This window comes from Leopardus geoffroyi, chromosome X, assembly GCF_018350155.1.
Source record: "Leopardus geoffroyi isolate Oge1 chromosome X, O.geoffroyi_Oge1_pat1.0, whole genome shotgun sequence".
NCBI lineage: Eukaryota > Metazoa > Chordata > Mammalia > Carnivora > Felidae > Leopardus > Leopardus geoffroyi.
Window position 1 is genome coordinate 119,114,450 of NC_059343.1, and position 17,178 is coordinate 119,131,627.

The window sequence follows — 17,178 nt, forward strand, 5'->3', positions numbered from 1 at the left end:
CCAAGAAAAACAACCTACAGTCCTTTTGTAACCACTAGAAGTGACATCCTATCACTTCTGTTCCCTGGAGGCAAGTTATTTGGCTGAGCTCACGCTCAGAGTGAATCTAGCTTCACCTCTTGTAAAAAGGAGTTTCAAAGAATTCGTGAATATAATTTAAAGCCATCAAATATACAGCACCGATATTAACCCTCTTCCACCTTCTACAACGAACTCCATCTAGGACACTGGAGAGAAAACGCGACAGCACCAACAGCACCAACAAAAATGTATCTATAACTGAATTATTTTCATGTGGCAGCTGCTGCTTTGCACCTCCCCTGAATCCACTATCCGGGACTTCTGGACTCCTGTCCCCTCCGTGACGACTCAGTTATCGCTAGAGACATCGCAGAGAGGTGACTGCAGGGCAGTGCGCCATTCCTTCTACTGGTCTATCTTAGTAATCGCCACAACATGGCCACAGGGCCTATTTAGCTGCACGAATATTTTAATGGTATTTGGAGAAACAGAATCTCACAGACCCAGAATCAAATACTGGATGTATCTGTTATTAAAAGCCTCACTGGACTTTTGTCAGTCAACACTTCTTTCTAAAATGTTCCATCTTTCTGTCATGTTGGCTAATCTCTATTATTCTTGGTTTCCTCGAACTTCAAATATTCTGGCTCATCTCTTAATACAGAGCAATGGAACTGTCTCTGTGGCATCCTCATACCTTCCAGATGTCACTTCCACTCTCAAGTGACATGTGGAGACACTGTCCTAAACACAGTTCTCTCCCTAATAGTACCCACTATTAAGACAGATATTAATTTTCTCACAAATATTGCCTATCCATTCATTCATTCATTCATTCATTCATCCATTCAACTGTTCATCCATTTGTCCACTGTTAACTGACCCACCTATGATACATTAAAACTCTACGCTAGAAATGTAAAACCAATGAAGACACTATCTATGCTACTCAAAATATCACACTTTAAAAAGGGATAGGTGAAGGTATACATACAACAACGCAGAGAGCTTTCCTGGAGAGTGAGAGGTAAGATCTAATCCGAGTACTGAAAGTTTCTTAGAAATTAGCCAGATAAAAAGATGAGAAGCTGGAAAGAAGAGAGATTCCCAGAACAGCAGTTCTCAAACTTAATTGGGCATCAGAATCACCTGCTCAACTTCTTAAGCACAAATGCCGGCACCACACCCATAGTTCCAGCTTCAGTAGGTTGAGGGTTTCAGCCTGGTAATTTGCATTTGTAACAAGGCCCCAGGGGGTAATAATATTCATGCTGCTTGGGCAGGGATCGCACTTTAAGAACCACGGCTCTAGGCCAAGAGAGATGAACGTGGTGCACTTGAAATATTGCACACGGGCAAGAAGGGCTGGCACATCCAAGGAGAGGAGTGATGAGAGACGAATCTAGAGAACCAGGACTAGATCGTGACACACTTTGAAAGCCACGTTAAAAGGTCTGGACTTTATCCTGGGGGTGGTGGAGACATGGAGACATTGACTATTACGCTGAGAGAGTGTGTACATGATCATATTCAAGCTTCAGAAAGATCATGCTGACTGCAATGCCCAGAACCGACTGAAGTTGAAGGCGGGTCCCCAGTAGGAATACTTAGGAAACTGTTGTATTATATCAGGTGAAGGGTGAATTCAAGTAATGGAAATACGATAATGATAATTACCATTATAAATATAATACTATCAATAAAAGTGATGATAGCCAACAATTTTAAACACTATTGGGCATGCAGGGTTCTAAGAGCTTTACATGAATTACTGCATGTAATTCTCACAACAATCCTGTAGAATACATTGATTATTAGACCCATTCATAAGAGAACACTAAGGCTTGAAGAAATGAAGTGATTCGCCCAAGGTCACCCAGATAAGAAAATATGGAGTGAGGTTCCAACTACAGATAGTCTAACTTTAGAATCTCTGCTCTTAACGCCATACTTTGAGGTAAAAGGAGGCTAATGGTCATGGGCAATTTCATATTTTGCACAACCAGGTTCATTACGCTTCCATTAAGTCTAAACCCATTTTCATCATTATATGTTGTCACAGAACAGGATTCTTTTCCATCAGAGTACTCATTTAAGTAGATAATTCTGCCTTTCTAAGTGATATTACTTGATCAGGCATGCCTTCCTCACAGATCTGAACATACAGGAAAACGGAGACTACAGTTGCTTTTGTTCACCATTTGTATCCCCATGCCCTCGTACAGGTCCTCAGCAAACATTAACTTAATAGTTGTTGAGAGAATGAGGAGCATATGAAGGTGAGAAGGAAAAAGTTATTGGTGGAAGAAAAATCCATTTGGAAACATCCGACAGGTTATAGCATATAGCATATAGCATATAGCCATCTGGAGCTTAGAGAAGAAAAGCAAGAAAAATAGATCTTGGAGTCATCAGCTCAGAATATTAACAGAACCCCTTTGAGTGAATGAGGATCACCCAGGGCTAGTATGAAGAAATGTTGTTATAAGGATAACTGCATATCATGCAGATTATCATTAAAATGGTAATTATTAATTATATTAAATTACATAAATAAGACATAGCTGATTACACATTTCCTTTGCTTTATGGTCACAAAGTCAAGGAAAGCCTGGATGTTGCCTTGGAGCAAAGTTTACTAAGTCAAGACTTAGACATTTACACATTTTATGTTCCCCAATGAAATGCCCAGCGAGTGCTTACCATAGAGCCACAGAAAAAAGCTGGTTTCATCTGGCATCAAATATAAGGGGTTGCCTCCTTGCCATATTGTGTTGTGACCTGGCCTATGGGAGCTGAGCACACCTCTTGCGTTCTGGCTCTCTCATTTCCTGTCACAGTGCCTAAGTGTAAAAGCCCAACCCACCGGAGACTTTCCTCCTCATCTCTACTTTCAGCTGCTGGGATTAGAGCCCCGGTAACCACTTAATCTGACCAGACTAAGGTACAGTGGCCTTGAGTGGCTAACGGGAGAAAAGTCAAAGTCATATTGGTAGCAGAAAACCACGTCACAGATGTTTACAGAGACATTCTCCTTTGAGACAGTGCCCTCCATGATCTGGCTTTTGCCTACCATACTGATCTCAGCTCCAAATACTCTCCCTTGCTCACTCCATGACAGTCACACTGACCTCGTTATGGTTCTTCAAATGCACCAAGTTTCCTCTTGCTCAGGGCCTTTGTACTTCCTTTTCTTTCTGCTAGGAATCTGCGGTTCATTTGCTTGCGTTCTTCATATTACCATGTAAATATCATCTCATTAGAAAATGTTCTCCAGGGACATCTGGGTGGCTTATTCGGTTAAGCGACCAACTCTTGATTTCGGCTCAGGTCATGATTTCATGGTTCATGGGAACGAGCCCCACATTGGGCACTGCGCTGACAGCACAGAGCCTGCTTGGGATTCTCTCTCCCCCACTCTCTCTCTGCCCCTCCCCCACTCATGCTCGCTCTGTCAAAATAAGTAAATACACATTAAAAAAATAAAAAGAGGGGCGCCTGGGTGGCGCAGTGGGTTAAGCGTCCGACTTCAGCCAGGTCACGATCTCGCGGTCCGTGAGTTCGAGCCCCGCGTCAGGCTCTGGGCTGATGGCTCAGAGCCTGGAGCCTGTTTCCGATTCTGTGTCTCCCTCTCTCTCTGCCCCTCCCCCGTTCATGCTCTGTCTCTCTCTGTCCCAAAAATAAATAAACGTTGAAAAAAAAAATTTTTTTAAAAAAAAAAAGAAAAAGAAAATATTCCCCAACCCTTACCCATCATTCTCACATCTGTCACTCTATTCAGTCAGCTTTTGTTTATATGGGTTATATCTACTAATACTTAGGGTTTAGATATTAAAACTGAAGAATGTGGATATATTTATGTTTTTATTAATTTAAACATAATAAATCAATGACACATTTACCTAAATGACACATGTATGAAAAATAGCTGTATTCTCAAAACGTAAAATATGTAGGGAGAAGGGTGACATCGTTTGACATTTTTGAAAGTATCTTTGATGTGTTGTTTAAAAGAAGATATCTGGATCTGCATTTCCACTCCATCATTCAATCTCGAATGAAATGTGTTGATTAAAGTAGATCAATAAAATCCAGACCCACACAGAAATCAAATCAGAAACGAGAGGAGCATTTCAATAGCCTTTTTGGATAACCATGGATTTCCTCTTTGACACTATACCAAAACTCAATAGATGATGGTTTCTTAAAGGTTACTTGTAATATGGAATTTGCAACGAAATCGGTGGGGTTTTTTTTTTAATATTCGTTTTGCTAAACTCCATTGATTTATTTTACACTGTGGATCCGCGACCAATGCCCGCTTTGTGACATCATGCACTGGTCATTTGGAAAACAGCAGTTCACTGAGCTATGTAGATCTTCCAAAGGCAGACACTTCTCATTTATGCACTATAAAAAGGCATAGTTGTTGCTATCACCACCAATCTCATCAGAAAGCCTTCAAGTATTGGGAAGTTGTCGGGCTCACAAGGAGAATTGGAGAAATTTTCCCCGATTCCAATTTTCACATGGATTTTCAAATATTATTGGCAAAAAAAAAAAAAAATGCTGTCATTTGTTTTCCTTGAAGTGATAGACTCCATCCATTCTTTTCTATGAAAATATTGCCAAAAGTCCAGGTCTGAGTAACAATAATTTGTCTGTCAGTCAAGTGAAATGACAGCATATGAACGAAAGTAGTGCCTTTGGTTTGTAACTCTAGTCACCACGAAAGTGCTTTTCCTCAAGAGAACGTTGTTATTTTAGTATGCGGCAGAAATACTTTGTTTTCATTTGGTCACCAATATTTTAAAAATATTTGTACTCAAGGTTCAAGATATAATGAAATTACTAAATTTTACTGTTTCATTAAAGATATTGTTAGGTAAGACTTGTTTTTTCCTCTCTCTCTCTCTCTCTTTTTTAATGTTTTGGTACCATTATCTTGATTCATACTAATGCACCGACATTGAATTTACATCTGTCTATTGGACTGATAAGAGTAAAAAAGGGCAAATGATATCTTAGTAATATTACAATAGTAATTTTGCCTTTGCTGACCCCCTGCGAGAATCTCAAAGACAATTCCCCATTGGTACCCTCAGGATCTCACTTAGAGAACCAGCATAGGTATGTTCCTTAGAGTAAAATTTCTGTGTCAGAGTATACACATATTCAACCTTACTCTAAGCTGTGAAATGCTCCAAAGTGGGTTACATCAACCCACTGGCAGTATATTAAATTTCCCATTTCTATCCCTTGGTATTATCTAATTTTTAAAATTTCTACAGAATTTCCTTCCTAAGGGGCAAGCAATTTTTTTTCTTTTCTGTTGTTTCTTTATTAGAGTATCCTATGAACGCACAAGATAGTCCACTCTTAAAAAGATGCTAGATATCTATTCAAACATATTTGATATGTACAGATATTCAAACACACACACACACACACACACACACACACACACACATATATTCAAAGGGTAGCATGCTATACACACTGTTCTGAGATTTACTTATTTCCATTAACATCTTCTAGATCTATTTCCTTATCAGAAAGTATAGAACTACTTTATTTAACAGCTGCAGAGTTTTCCATCTTATGGATGTACCATCATCTAAGCATTATTTTTCCTGTTTTTGGTTAGATTTTTATAAATTCCATACATTAATCCTTCTTCAGCAATACATGTTGCAAATAAACTTTCCCAACCTGTCACTTATCTTTTCACTCTTTATGGACCTTAACCAAAGCTTTTTACTGTAATGTAAGCCAGATTTAGAATTGTTTTCTTTATTTCTTCTTTTGTTCCGTGTTTCCTAACATATACTTTCCTATCATATAGTTGTGGAGTCAGTCTCCTTTATGTTCAACTTTCGATTTTCACATTCAATTCTTAAATCCACCTGGATTCATTTTTGTGCCTGGTGTGATATGCAATCTAATTTTATTTTTTTCCATACGGATGACCAATTTTCCAGCATTATCTCTCCTATCTCCCACAGCTTTGAATTGCCATCTCTTTCATATATTAAGTTGCCATATGTAAGTGGATCTGTTTCTGGGCTCTATTTTCTGTTCTACTTATCTATTTGCCATCTTTCCACCAATACGATTCTGTCTTAATTACCACGTTTTAAGAAAATAATGTTGATATGTGATAGGACAAATTCCCACACCTTACTGTTCATCAAAATTGTCTTTGTGATTTCTATCAGTGGCAGATAAATGACATGGTGGATATCGAACTGTAACTTTCCTTTCTTTATAATTTTATAGTCTTTTTTATATTGCTTCACAAAATTGATTTCCTTTTTTTAAGTGTATTTCTTTACTTTGAAAGAGACAGAGACAGTGCAAGTGGGGAAGGGGCAGGGACAGAGGAAGAGAGAGAGAGAATCCCAAGCGGGCTCTGCGCTGCCTGAGCAGAGCCTGATGCGGGGCTTGAACTCACAAAACCATGAGATCACGACCTGGGCTGAAACCAAGAATCAGATGCTTAACGAACTGAGCCGCCCAGGTGCCCCTCATTTCATTTATAATATGTTTCATGTTCTTAATATGCTTTTGTTGTCTGCCTTTCTTAGCATATTTCTTACTGTGTTTTAGAATTTCGGTGTGTGGGCTTATTTTTAACAGGAAGGTTCTCCTTTCTCATTCTCTTTCTCTTCTCGCCACACCCGACGCACAATTTCTCTCTGATAATCTTTGTCTCATGTTTGTATAGTTGCATCCACCAAACCCACCAGGTCCCACCCAGACCCTGGCCTTGCTTATGATGACAATCATTAGCCATAGTTCAGAGACTCACAGAGCCACCATTAAGATAATGTCACTTTCTGTCTTTATACTTTTGACTCCATAGAAACTGAGCTGAGCTCCCCCTAAGTTTCATAATCCCAAACATTTTCCCAATTAAAGAAGATGGCGAGTGCCAACTCGGGGTCTGATGTCCATCAGTGAAATTTTCTGTGGTACTGTACCTTTAAAAACGTGCTTTTAGTTTCTAATACCACATAGGAGTGCAACTCCTGGTTACATTTGCCTCTCACAAACAGAACCTAAAATTGCTGCACCCTCAGTCCACCTTAACATCTTGGTTTTCTGTGGGTCTTTTGAGGTTCATACAGATACTGTATTACTTTTAAATTGCCCTTTTGTTAGTCCAATTTGGTTTTCCTTTCTTATATTTTATCTGTCATTGCCACACACTTGGAGGGCAAAAGGTGTGCCTGTTGTGCTATCTGGACCAGATCTGGTATGCCTTTGTGATGGTTTCAGAGAGTACTTTTCATATGGAGTTTTGCTAGTTCTGTTTCTTTGTGTGTGTATGTGTGTGCGTGTGTGCGTGTGTGTGTTTCAAATATAAAAGTGGCCACGATTTTAAAGAATATTTGCAAGTTAGGAAGTGGATTTTTTTAACTTCTCTAACTCATTTGGCTTCTCTTTTATGGATTTGCTGATATTTAAATTTAACTTTTCTGAGTTCTCTATTAAAGAACGGACTCAAACAGCACAATCAAGCAAATAGCTTATCCTTAATCCATTTTGTGAAAGTTCATCTTGAGCTATTTCTTTCTTTCTCTTCTCTGCATCAGAGAAAGCCAGAAAATCCTGGGCTGTCATCATTTCCACTGAGAGATAGGCTGTCACATATTAGATCACTGATCTGGTCGATTTCACGGTCACTTACCATAGATGGACATCTTGGATTTCAGAGAAATGCGTGTGGGTAATTCACAGTGCAAACTAACAATTTAAGGTAGAGCATGGCATTTGCTTTGGACCCCAGGTCTACAACCCATAGTTGTAAAGGATTTCTATGTATATCTAGGCGGTGCTAGAGCCAACATGTGACCCTGATAGTATTCACACTGAGGCTTTAGGTTAAATTAAAGGCGTGCAGACAATAAGACACTTCAGAGCAGCTCACTACTTTAAATGTTAATACTGGGGATTTTCATCTCAGATTAGTTCTAAACAGAAGCTGAAATACTTTGAGAATACAATGGGAAGGTAATATCTTGGTGTCATGATTTTCACAGTGTTTGCAATCCACAATGAAAAAAATAATCTTTCTTTGCTTAGTGGAGTTATAAACTAAGCTTGCTTATATCATTAATAGCAGCAAATTGGATCCCTTCAAGATTTAATTTGTGTTATAAGGGAGGAAGAAGTCCCAATCAGTCACACAAGCTCCATTTTTTGCCCACACACTCACCATTAATTGACATAACATTAGTTTCCATGGCTTCATTGGAAATGATTCTAAATATATTAGTCTCTGCACACAGAATTAAAAAACTAAACTAGATGTAAAAATGGTTCAGTTAAGAAACCACCTGAGGGGTGCCTGGGTGGCTCAGTCTGTTAAGCTTCTGACTTAGGCTCAGGTCATGATCTTGAGGTTTGTGAATTCGAGTCCCACATCGTGCTTTGTGCTGTCAGCACAGATCCTGCTTCAGATCCCCTATCCCTGTCTCTCTCTGTCCCTCCCCTGACTGCCCCCTACTCTCAAAAATAAACATTAAAAAAAGAAAGAACCTGAACTATGTCTTCATCATCATCTAAACACATGCATATGTAATGTAGACATATGCATACATTTTGAAAAGCTTAATTGTTCCTGTGCAATATTAAAGAGTTTAGAAACCTGGAGCATGCATTTGGGGTAGGGTTGGAGATACATTTTCAAAAAAAGAGATGATGATGATGATGATGATGATGATGATGATGATATAATAAATAGGAGAATGTACAAGAGTTAAAAGCACATGATTTATGTCTTTTAGAGAAATATACAGCATGTTTAACTCATCTAGTACATAAAAATCTTTCTTTCTTTCTGGTTATAACAAATGCTTATTATTACAAGTTAAAAGTAATGAGTTTTATATTAAAAAAAGAAAAGAAAATTAAAGTCACCCATAATCTCACTGTTCTAGATAACTGTTCAATAGACTGTTTTATTTCTTTCCAGTCTGTTTCCAGTGTTTCTGTATATTTGAAAAAGAAAATAGAAATCACACGGTTTCTATATTGCATTGAACCTTATGTTTTTGAGTTAAGATTACTTTTTAAGCAGTTTTATTTTTATCATTGTTATTAGTAAACATTACTTTAAAGTGCTTCATAATCACCCAAATCCTAAGAAGGTACTATTCAAAGTTTTCATTATTTATTTTGGGACAATTAATGTCCTTTAGCCCTTTGGGGGCTATTTCAAATAAAGCCAAGTTTAACATCTCTATGCATAATCTCAGCCTTTTCAAAAAAATCTGATCATCACATCATTTAATAATAATCTCTCCTACAGACATTGATGTATACCATATTTAGTCCCATTCTAATGTACTCAAGTATTATTAGCATCTTAAACAATTATCCTGTGGTTCTACTTCTCACTTTAGCCTCTGCTCTATTGATCTTCAAAGCCAATTTTTCTGGTTTTTTCTGAAACTTTCTTAACCTCTCAGCGATGGTAAGTCTAACTGACATCTACGCCCTTGAACTCTCTTTTCCTTCAGCCCGTATCGCACTCTCCCCATGCCCTTTCGTTCGTATTTCCTTCACCAATTTATCCAATCTACCTCACCCTTAAATGTTGGAATTATTCAAGGGTGCAGTCCTATGCTACCTTCCCTCTTTGTCTTCTCAGTCTAGCCATTTTATTTCATGTATCTTTTCAATCTTCTGAAGAAATTTACATATTGAGTCTCATTTGACGGGACTCTACCAGACTGTTCAGATTCAAAGTAACATATTTAGTCCTGGCCAGCTACGGTCATAATACTTAGCACCTACCTCTAGTTTACCACTCATTAAGTAAAACTGTATTTTAATCATACATATTTTTTCTCCACTATTGATTTTCCTACTGGATGGAATCTTTGCCCATCTTTGTATTTTCCAACAGTCCAGGCCCTTAGTAAGTGTTCATTAAGTGCTTAGAGAATGAATGACTAAATCATAGCTGCTCTATTAGAGCAAATGTGGTTGCATGGAAGAGGAATCCAATCAAAATAGCTCAACTGAACATAAGATGTACTATAAGGATACATGAGAATTTCAGAGGATATAATAATAGGAAAAATAACAAGGGCTCATGGGAATTTGGAATCCAAACGATCTTTTTTTTAAATTTATTAACTTCGAGACAGATTGAGAGAGAGAGATCGAGAAAGAGGGAGCACAAGCAGGGGAGGAACGGAGAGGGAGAGAGAGAGAGAGTCCCAAGCAGGCTCCACACTGTGAGTGCAGAGTCCGACGTGGGGCTTGAACTCACATACCAAGAGATCATGACCTGAGGCCAAATCAAGAGTTGGAGGCTTAACTGACTGAGCCACCCAGGTGCCCCCCAAAGAACCTTCTTCTATGTGAGTGTGTTGGTAGGTGTGTGCTACTTCATTCTCTGGCTTCTCTCAGACATGCCTTCTCTATTTAATTCTCAGCAAACACATATGGCTAATGAGGAAGGACAGCCCAGAACTGAAGCCTCAACTCAGGAATCTACATGACTCTTAAACCTGACTCCCTAGTAACGACTGATTCGGTCAGGGGGTCTCAATTACGGCTTCCCAAAAGGCGAATTTGAGTTGTCTGATGAAGAATCTTATGGTCAGGTGTCCATCCCTATTGCACTAAACTCGCCCTTCTAGGCTGCGGATGGGCAATATTTTCTAAGGTTGCAGTATGGGTTGGAGAGTCACAATGGTCATCTCTCAAACGGCGCCAGGATGACTTTTTAAGCTTTTAATGCCATATGACTTTTCACCCCTTCAGAACTCTATCCCGTGCAGTTCTGGGCTCTGTACTCCCTATTCCTGACGTGATTCTTGGTGATGTAAAGATACCCATAGGAAACTGAGCTCGCAGTATCTTAACCTTCCTTCTTCCATTGTCCTGCATCCCATCTCAGCTGCTCATTCTCATGGTCATAGTCGTACTTGGCGACCAGGAATAACCATAACCCTTCCATAATCTCAATTTCCAACAGTCCACTCTCTGACCACCACTTCCTATCTGTCCAGCTCATTTCCTCTACAAATATGATCCTGACATCCTTCCAGGACCACAGATCCTACCATCTTTCCACATCCCTCATTTCTCTGATACATTTTCTTCTCTCCTTATCCATATAACTTTGGTGTTAAAGTATAATAATCACCTTTTGCACAGATCCTCAATACCCTTGCCGCCTATCACTTCATTTGTTCTTGGTGAAATGAAAACTTGTATTGGATCCAACTCTCCCTATTCAACATATAAACCAGTAACCCTTGACACTTCTTCCCTCTTCCATCCATAAAATCTTTCACGAAGGCCTGTCAATTTTATCTCCTCAAAGATTATTTTCTCTTTTCCTATTGATACTAGTTACTGCAGTCCAGGGTCAGTTCTTGCCAGTACGACTTCGACGGCCTCCTCACTCTACTTTCTTCGTGGGCATCCTTCTCTAATCTGGTCTCCACAAAAATGCCAGAACTGCCTGCAGGGCAAATCCACCCTTATCCCTGCATCGCTTACGACTATTTAGTAGCTCCCGATTGCCTGTTGAAGAAAATCCAAACCCTTTAAAATAGACTACAGCTTTTCCAATTCTCATGTCTTACAACTTTTGGCTCATACTTTATACTGCCACAGGACTGAAATGCTCGGAGCCGTGGCATATGGTTGTATACAACCATACTTGATGGACTGACGACGTTGTGAGAGCCCAACGCGCTCTCTACTATATGGTTTTGTCCATGTCTGTTTATTTTTCTCCGCATGAAATACTCCCTTTGTCTCTGTTTATCTAGGGATGCCAGGAAGAAAGAAGCAAATATTATTTAGGGATATCTAGGTCTTACTCTCATTTCCTCAAGTCCAACACCACCCTCACCACCACCTTAGTGAGAATATGGCTTTTCTGTGTACATAGGCCTTGAAATAATACCCAGTAGATGGTTTTTGTCGGTTCCTCTGCAATGGGATTCCATACTCGGGGCAGAAAAGGGCAGTGGGAAAGGAATTTGAGAGTTTCATGAATCAGGAAAGATGCAAATTTGTCTAGAAAGTATAATTGGCAACTGCACAGAGCCAGGAAAAACTACATTAAAATATGCTACATCTGTTCCTACCTTGTGTGGCCATTTCACTTAAAATACAAACTTGTTCTCTTGGCAAATTAAATTGAGAACTTTATCTAATCTTACACTTGGGATGTGTGTGCTAACTTCTCTGGTATTTAAATATACTTTTAATAAGCTATAAGCTTCTGAGTATCAGGTTTGTAACGATTAAGCAGATGTTAAAAATGAAAACGACTCAATATTTATAGTGACTCTTTTAGAAATTTATATCAAGATTTTAAATTATAATATTCTTTGGTTCAACAATTCTAAGTCTAGAAATGCATCATAATGAAGTAATATGACAATTTGGTAAAGGTACACCACTCACACACACACACGCACACACACACTCACAAATGATTTGGTGGAACACTTGTTTACATAATGAGAAATTGAAAACAGATGGTTAATAAACTATTATAGTAAATCCATTAAATGGTGCACCATGAAGATACTGATGATAATTAGGAATATTTATATTAATTGACACAAGAAAAGCACAACATATTGTCACTGAGGAGTGAAAACAGCAGAATGCACAACAGTGTATACAGCGATACATATAACACACACACACACACACACACACACACACACACGCTCTCCCTCTCTCTCTCAGACATAATGTACACATGACTGAGAATACATCTGAAAAAAATATTTTCAACATATTTTAAATTTTTAATTCTATTGTCTTGGGCTCTTTTTACTTTCTTCATCATACTTTTTCTCCATATTGTTTGCATTTTTCAAAATGATCACATATCAATTTCTACCATCTGATGAAAAGCTAATCAATTTTAAATTTAAATGTTAAACCATTAAAGTACAAGAACATCAGCAAAAGGTTCTGTAATGTTTGGATGGATGTAAAAGGCCTTTGTAGTCTAACATTTAAGTCTAATACAGAAAGAGATACATAGTTTTGACTACATAACAACTAAGAATTTCGGCAAGGCAAACCAAAAAACAAATGACAAACACTAGCGAACATAAGCAAAACTACAGCTACATGAGAAATGAGGGAAGTATTCACGACACGTTTGAGAAACAACAGGTGAATAGTCCTAAAATAGAAGAATGTACAAATAAATGAGTATATACGATCTAACTAGTTCACAGTTAATGACATCACTCGTTTAAAAATTTAACATAAGGTGAACTTAATCACGTTATCTAAAACTAATAGAATGTCAGAATATTACTTTTCCTTCTATCATTCAACAACACTCAACAACAAGCCTATCTTGAAAAGTCAAACGCAAAATCAGTGAAAATATTCGGGGCCTGGCCCTAAGTGTCTTTAGAGGAATTCAACTATAACTCCTGACGCTTCAAACAGTACAAAACCAGCAAAGACTACCTTCGGATGTTTACAAACGCACACTGAAGAAATGCAAGCACGCTTCTAAGACGTTCTGGGCTTCTTTTCCATTAACCAAAGAAGCTGGGCACAGTGGGTACATCTCCTGGCTCTTCCTCTCCTTTACTGCAATGGAGCAGCTACAACGTGGTGACAAGGACACGGACTTTCAGAGTGAGGAGGACCGAACGCCACTTTTGCCATTTGCTAGTTGGGTGATTCTTTTTGTATGGCCAATGCTATAAGCATCAGCATTTAGAGATACTGAGTCAAAAAATACGATGTTAATAATAATATCTCCTCACAAGGCTACCTGGAGAATGTAAATTAAACACCTAGCAGAATGCCAGGCACATAGTGTGGGGCTCAATAAAAATAACTACAATAATAACGATAATCAATTAATCGTGGGATGGTTGTGGGGGGTGGTGGAGGGGAGAATTATACTTTCCTTCCCTGAGGAGGAATTATAAATTTCTTATCATTTTGTCCCTTTTGCTGGGGTTCAGTTTAAAGACAATCACATAGGAGTTTTGTTTCTCAGGACGTGCAGCATGAAGGTCTCTAAGCCTTGATATTTTGTCCTTCTAAGAGAGGCACTGCCATATTTCTCTGTATGTGAACAGGCCATTCAGCTCATGCATGAAGGGCTCATTTTGTGGAATCCTGCTTTCAGCTAATTATCTTTTTAAATTGCCCTCATTATAAATTCGTGACTGTCAATAAAAATTATTTAAACACAATGATAAACAAAATGAAACACCAAAGTTATGGGATATCTATTTGTTAGACTGCTGGGCCGGAAATTGCTAACCACTGTTTTAATTACTGTTCTTGTTCACTCTGGAGACATGGTTAAGATTTTCTTTAAGAAGTTAGTTTGTGCTGGGGCGCCTGGGTGGCGCAGTCGGTTAGGCGTCCGACTTCAGCCAGGTCACGATCTCGCGGTCCATGAGTTCGAGCCCCGCGTCAGGCTCTGGGCTGATGGCTCAGAGCCTGGAGCCTGTTTCCGATTCTGTGTCTCCCTCTCTCTCTGCCCCTCCCCCGTTCATGCTCTGTCTCTCTCTGTCCCAAAAATAAAAATAAACGTTGAAAAAAAAAAAAAAAGAAGTTAGTTTGTGCATTGGGAAATTTGAATTGTATCTGCTTCAAAAAGACATAAGGAGCATGAATTTCTCTGTGCCTGGCCTTAACTTGAAAAAATATAACTGGAATGGATAAAGAAATTGTGGTTTATATATACAATGGAATACTACTTGGCAATGAGAAAGAACGAAATATGGCCTTTTGTAGCAACGTGGATGGAACTGGAGAGTGTGATGCTAAGTGAAATAAGTCATACAGAGAAAGACAGATACCATATGTTTTCCCTCTTATGTGGATCCTGAGAAGCTTAACAGAAGACCATGGGGGAGGGGAAGGAAAAAAAAAAAAAAAAAGGTTAGAGAGGGAGGGAGCCAAACCATAAGAGACTCTGAAAAACTGAGAATAAACTAAGGGTTGATGGGGGAGTGGGAGGGAGGGGACAGTGGGTGATGGGCACTGAGGAGGGCACCTGTTGGGATGAGCACTGGGTGTTATACGGAAAGCAATTTGACAATAAATTTCATATTAAAAAAAAGAAAAAAAAGAAAAAATATACCTGGATAAAATAAGCACGAATTATATTTTGATTCTGAACACAGTGATTGAGATGCAGGATGAGGGGAGAGAGGGCAAGAATAGGACAGGCCATTGAGGAGCTCAGCATAGTGGCCAATTCATGGCTTTTGGTGTCCTGACATGAGTAGGAATCATTTCTCCACAGCCTTGCACAGGTTATGGAAACTCTCGGCTTCCTTTGCCTCCCGTGACAAACTAGAATATTAATGTTGAGCTTTCAAGGATATTTTACAGATGAAATAAAATAAACATAATAATTAACCCAGTCCTTGATCTATATAAGGTGTTACCAATGAATAACACCCCTGTAGTGCCTTTCTTGGCAGTCATTTCGATGAAACATATAAGCCGCTAGACCAAATTTATCTATTTATAGCTAAATCAATTACCAGGTGGCTATTCAAGAGTAGGTAAATTCTTGAAAGTATTATACCACGACTGAAGGCAGACACAGTAGTTAGTTGCAAGACTGGGCTTCTTGGCTACTAAGATATTTACTACTGGCATTCGGTAGCTTCTTGTGAGGAATATGGTCGTGAAAAACCACGGCTAACTTAAAAATGGGTGTCAAAAGCAATTTTCTCATAAGAAAGAAATGTTAAAACGTGAACATCATTTCTGGGTAGCCAGCTGCAGCAGCCAACTCTCTAGGGCTGGCAATAGGAAAAGTTGAGATTCCTCAGTGCATGTGCCATGGTGTGCAACATGGGCAAGAAGGACCGTCCACGAGATGAAGAAGACACCAAAAGCTCCACCTAAGAACATCTGTGCAAAGAAAAGGGCCCCAAGTCCATCTGACCTCACTCCGAAATGCCCCGTTTAAGGTACTGCCTAGAAGTGGCTTTAGGGAAGATCCTTCTTGACTTTTTCCACATCAGCGCTTGCCTGAAGAGTTTGATGGTGCTAAATTATATTTTACCAAAATGATGCAAGGTCAAATCACTAGCATTTAAAGAAAAGGAAAAAGAAGAGAGAAACTGTGCCATGCACATGAGTGGAAATACATCACAAGCTCCAGCTGGAATTATTAGGAACCATGTGCTTAAGAAGTTGGGTCAATTGCTGTCATTCACTACTGTGTTGCCTATAAAAGTCCTGATCGCCTGCCGAGGACAAAGTTATTATGAGCAGCAACATAGGTATAACAATAGAAGTCTAAATAAGACCATTCACTCTTCTGTTCCAAACACCTACAGTTAGACTTTTGTAAGCCAAGAAGGGTCTAAGGCAATACTGTGTATTCAGTAACTAATGTGAGCTGAACTCTGCATGATGGATAGATACTCCAGAAGAACCATCTAGGTCAGTCATAATCATAGCAACAGTCTTCTAGAGAGAACATCAGTGATCACATCAGAGATGTTGCCTCACGGAGGCAAGTTTGAGGAGCTGGCCAGCTCCTCCATTAACTGACTGGCTATAACACTTTCCCTTTACCTTGTCACCTGCACTCTTCACGAAGTGTTTTCACATATATTTCACTTTTTTTTTAAAATTTTTTTTTTAACGTTTATTTATTTTCGAGACAGGGAGAGACAAAGCACGAATGGGGGAGGGTCAGAGAGAGAGGGAGACACAGAATCTGAAACAGGCTCCAGGCTCTGAGTTGTCAGCACAGAGCCCGACGCGGGGCTCGAACTCATGGACCGCAAGATCATGACCTGAGCCGAAGTCGGACGCCTAACCGACTGAGCCACCCAGGCGCCCCCACATATATTTCACTTTAACTTCACAAGAAGCAAGAAGGAAAACGGGATTTTGTGAATTCCCCAAATTAACAGAGCTGCCAGGTGGCAACGGGATTCTAACCCAGGGTGTCTATTTTTCTAAGTTTTTAAGTCCTGTTAGTTAACATACAGTGTCATATTAGTTTCAGTTGTACAATATGGTGAGACAAAAATTTCATGTGTCACCTGGTACTCATCACAAGCACACTCCTTAAGTCCGATGGCTTGTTTAACCCACCGCCTCACACACCCACCTCCCCTCTGGTAACCGTCAGTTTGTTCTCTCTAA